The following is a 5,586-nucleotide window of genomic DNA, read 5'->3' on the forward strand; positions in this document are numbered from 1 at the left end:
CACATTGAAGATTTCGTGCAGCCATTGTTATGCCCGATGTCGGAATCCCTGAGCGGGAAGAGAGAAGGCTTCCAAGACAATGCAATTCGCAAAAAGGGAAGTTTATTACTGACTGGAGCCAGGGCTTCTGCTGCAACCAACGCAGTGGTGCAGGGTCAGAGAGCCCGGAGCCCAAGCTGTTACACAAATTTATAGGGTGAGCACACGCCGTTGGTAGTTGGTTTAAGCGGATTGGTTACAAGTTTGCAAAGCAATTTCATTGGTCAAAACTTTCGCGCCCGCGGGACTTTCCCTGGGGTTTCCGCCCGGTTCCTAATTTCCTAATTGGCAAACAGGTCAGTGTTAAGCGAATGCTGATTGGTTGTATCCAGGTGGCCTGATAATCTTACCACCCAGAAGTAGGAAGGCCTACTCCTAATCTAAGCTGCCTGCCATGGTGTTACTTCTGCTCGGCTCACACCATAAATAAATAAATAAATAAATATTTTTAAAAATTAAAAAATAAATTGTCACAGGATATCTTGGGCTTCCCGGGTGGTACTAGTGGTAAAGAACCTGCTTGTCAATATAGGAGACATACGAGGCACAGGTCCTATCCCTGAGTGGGGAAGAGCCCCTGGAGGAGGGCATGGCAACCCAACTCCAGTATTCTTGCCTGGAGAATCCCATGGACAGAGGAGCCTGGAGGGCTACAGTTAGTTCATAGGGTCGCAAAAATTCGGACACAACTGAAGTGACTTGGTACATACACACACACAATGATGTTTTAGGTTGATTGCAAGTTCAAATGTAATCAGTTAGGTAAATTGAGTTAACCAAAGTATATTATAAAAATTAATTTCATTGTTGCCTGTTACTTTAAGTGGCTACAGTGCTGATCCATAGTTCCTGCCAAGGAAGTCACACTGGCCCCATTTTGCCCTTGTAGACACACCAAGGGAAGATACAGATGGTGCGTCTCCCGTGTGGGGGCCACACTGGAAGAGTACACCCCAGAGTCACACAGACAGAACCTTCAACAGGAGCAGACTTTCCCATAATGTCCAAAGCTGGGCCCTTAAGAAGGAAGCTTTCTAGCAGCCAGCTCTGCCAGGTCAAAGCCCATTCCTCACCTCACCCCTCCACCTCCCCAGAATGGAAAGATATTCTTCACGACTACAGGGCTGATGTCTGTTCAAAATGTATTCCTGCTGACCCCTGACACCATCTGATGAGAGGGTAAGGCACCAGGGGTTCTGCGAAGGAACTGGGTAGCCCCCATCACAGATCTGAGGACCTGGAGCTGTGGGGTTCTGGGGCTTCACTGTTCCAGCCCTGCCCTGGGGGCCCCATTCACCAGTGGGACTGAGGCCCCAGAGGCAGCACCTGCCCAGAGGTGGCTGTGTGCCGTGGAGTGGAGCCTGAAGTCCAGACTAAGTCAGGGGGAGGCCGAGGTTCCGCTGAGCCCAGGATGCGCTAGTATTTGGATCTCAGTTCTCCGGCAGCTGCTTGGGGAAAATAGATGTTTCAAACAGTTCACCTACAATTGGTCCCTGGTGAGAAGCCTATGGGAAATGAGAGAAGGCTTTTTAAGCTAAAAAGTATAAAATATAAGAACAAAGACAAGAAACAAGCCTGTATTGTGTATTAAGAAGCAATCTAGGGCTTCCCTCGTGGCTCATTGGTAAAGAATCCGCCTCCCAACGCATGAGAGAATGAGATGGTTGGATGGCATCACCAATTCAATGGACATGAACTTGGGCAAACTCTGGGAGATGGTGAGGGACAGGGAAGCCTGGTGTATTGCAGTCCTGGGGGTCACGGAAGAGTTGGACACAACTTGGCGACTGAAGAACAACAACAATACATGAGACATTTTTGGAGTGTCCTTTTTTGGAATTCCTTCCCATTTAGGTCCCCACAGAGCACTGAGTAGAGTTCTATGTGCTAAATACAGTAGGTTCTCACTCGTTATCTGTTCCATACATAGTATTGTATAGATGTCGTCACAACCTCCCAATTCATCCACCCCCATTTTCCCCCTTGGTATCCATACATTTGTTCTCTGTGTCTCTATTTCTGCTTTGCAAATAAGATCATCTTTAGCATTTTCGGGCCAGGGTTCGATCCCTGGTCCAGGAAGATACCACGTATGTCAGAGTAACTAAGACTGTGTGCCATGACTACCGAGCCTGAGCTCTAGAGCCCGGGAACGATACTGCTGCAGCCGTGCACCCCAGAACCTGAGCTCTGCAGCTACAAGAGAAGCCACTGGAGCGAGAAGCCCGCACATTGTAACTAGAGTAGTCTCTCCTCACCACAACTAGAGAAAAGCCTGCGCTGCAAGGCAGAGGCCAGAGTTCGGCCAAGCCCGGGCTGAGCTAGTATTTGGATCCCACCAAAATAAGTGAATTAAAAAAAAAATAAAACAGAAGCAATCTAGAGTGTAGCCTAACACTGTTCTCTGGGTCTCCTTCCTCATAGGTAAAGGAAGCAGGCTGGATAGATTAAATCCACTTTTTTTTCCTTCAAGATATTTCAAGGAAATGTAGGCTATAGGGGAAGTGTATAAGAACTTCATAATATTTTAATTGGTTTAATTTTAAAAATTTTATTTTAAAAGCCCTAATAAAAGTCAGTGGACACACTTGTGTATGTGCTAGAGCCTACTGATGCAGCTAAATTCTGCTGCCAGTTTACCTCACTGAGAAGAGGTTTGAATAAACCTCCCCTCCTGTAGATATAAATGAAGGTAGAAGGCTGTTGCAGAAGAAACAGCTTGAAAGAGTAAGTCACTAAGCCCAGATTCAAAGAGATGGGACTTAGCTGCTATCTCTCAACACTAGGAATGTGGCTGTTCACATTTGTGTGTGTCATTATTTTAAAATATGTATTTATTTCACTGCATTGGGTCTTGGTTGTAGCATGATGGATATTCCTTGTGTCACACGGGATCTTTCACTGGGGTACACAGGCTTAGTCACCCGGGGCATGTGTGATCTTAGTTCCCCAACTAGGAGTCCCCTGTATTGCAAGGCAGATTCTTAACCACTGGACCACCAGGGAAGTCTCTTGTGTGCATTTTTAAACCACCGAAATTTTGTAACTACTTATCTATGTAAACTGGAGAAGGAAATGGCAACCCACTCCAGTATTCTTGCCTGGGAAATCCCATGGACAGAGGAAGCTGGCAGGCTATAGTCCACAGGGTTACAAATGAATTGGACATGACTGAGCTCCTTATCTGAATCTATGAGAATCAGGATTTTGTTGATACTTTGCAACCAAAAACAAGAGTAATTTAGGTCGAAAGGGCAGTGGTCATGTATAATCCCTGGCTTAAAAATTTTATACCCATCAAATAGCTTCCTTATTCTCATTGATTGATTTCATAATAATTGACTATAAAATTCACTTATAAATGTATCCTAATTACTAATAGTAAGATCTAATTAAAGAAAAAAAAGACTGGCTACTAAAAAGGTTTGGAAACCACTGGACTATATAATCACCAAGGTTTTATTTTAGGATAGATCCCTATTTTGAGGGCTTCCCAGGTGGCGCTGGTGGTAAAGAAATCAGCCTGCCAAAGCAGAGGTATGAGAGACTTGGGTTCAATCCCTGGGTTGGGAAGATCCCTTGGAGGAGGGCATGGCACCACACTCCGGTATTCTTGCCTGGAGAATCCCATGGACAGAAGAGCCTGGCGGGCTATAGTCCATGGGGTTGCAAAGAGTTGGAAATGACTGAGGGTCTGAGCTCATACGCTTAACTTTGAGCTGTTCTAAATTCCTCGGGAACTTCAAATCCTTTAGGACCTCAAATCCAGTTAAGCCCCTACTGTAAACATTTCCCAGAGTGCCCTGGGATCAAACATTCCTCCCACCCCTTGATGCAAAGCATCCTGGGAGCTCCTGTCCATATGCTAGAACACGGTAAGCCTTCCAGACATTCACTAAATACCCATTCCTCTCCCTGCTGCCCCTGGAAAGACAACTGTCTGTACTGGGAAAGTCCCAGCTTAGTGGTGAAGAAACTGGGATGTGTGTCTCCAGTCTGCATTCATTAGTTGCTTGTAGTCTCTAGCGAAAACTTCATGTGAAATGTCTCTATTCCACAGTTTTCTCATTCTGGAAAAGGATGAAAACCACCTGTGTGTGTTGTTGACCTCACGAGTTTGTTAAGAGGATCAAACAACGTTTTGGATGTCACAGAACTCCTACCATTTAAAGGAATCGCTCAGGGACTTCCCTGGTGGTCTAGTGATTAAAACTCCACATCCCCAATGCAGGGGGCTGGGGTTTGATCCCTGGCCACCCTGGTCTGGGAACCAAGATCTTGATGCCACATGGTGCAGCTAAAAAGAAATAAATATAAATAAATACTCTACAAAATAAAAGTTAAAACAAAGAAGTAATCATTCCCATTTGAGAGACTGTTATCCTCTTTGATTTTTTTCAGCTGAAGGGCCTAGAAACTCAGGGGGGCAGGAGAGTTGATATCAGGTATCAGGTAGTCTTGGGTTCACACACGGGCCCTCCTCCAACTCACTTGGTCCTCTAAACTGCATACCTCTTCAGGTGCCCAAACCCAGGTTCTGATCCTGCTGGGTGATCCGGGCCCACCCCCACCAGCACCCATAGCCAAAGTCCTTTTTCTGATCTTCCAGTGCAGTCTTTACCCCCTCCACCCACTCAAGCAGGCCTGTTCCCTGCCCAGTTGCTGTGGGCGGTCTTGCCAAGTCAACTAAGTGACCCCTGCTCCTTCAGCCTCAGCTTGACCCTTGTTCCTGCTAGATTTCACCCATCACTTCTTCACCCAGCTTTCCAGCTGGTGCTAGTGGTAAAGAATCTGCCTGCCAATGTAGAAGATGCAAGAGTTGTGGGTTCAGTTCCTGGGTCGAGAAGATCCCCTGGAGGAGGAAATGGCAACCCACTCAAGTATTCTTGCCTGGAGAACCCCATGGACAGAAGAGCCTAGCCGGCTACAGTCCATGCAGCCGTAAAGAGCTGGACACAACTAAACACAACACCCCCCAGTTTTTCCCTCCTGACCCTTGACAATCAGCTCACTGTCCACTCACACACTGTTGACCTTTCCTGGGTGTTTGGCCTCCCCATTAAACTGTGGGTATCACAGGCCCGGAAGGGTACAACCATGTTGACTGTTGATGAACTTGACTGCCAAAGGCTACACTTAGGGCTTCAGTAGAAGACAGAGCCTTTTTCCCCAGCTGGTTCTACATCACCCTCCAGAGTGTGGCTTTCTGTCCCCTTGTCCATGCCACCATTGCTCAGCCCCTGAAGGAGAGGAGGCAGACAGGAACTGCCAGCCTGCCCCGGCTTTCCTGGGGCAGGAGGGGGCAGGTAGTATGTGTGCCATCTCTCTCCCTCCTCCAACTCTGCCTCCCCCCTCCCCCCATTTGAACCCTTGCTCCATGGCTTTTCTCAGCCTGGCATCACTTGTCTCTCCTACCCCGATCTGGAAGCTCATAAAGAACAAAGAGAGTTGGGGCCCCAATGCAACCTTTTAATTCCAAGCAGAGTCCCCCTCCCCCAGCATGATCACATACACACACACACACACACACACACACACACACACACA

This window comes from Dama dama, chromosome 16, assembly GCF_033118175.1.
Source record: "Dama dama isolate Ldn47 chromosome 16, ASM3311817v1, whole genome shotgun sequence".
Taxonomy (NCBI): domain Eukaryota; kingdom Metazoa; phylum Chordata; class Mammalia; order Artiodactyla; family Cervidae; genus Dama; species Dama dama.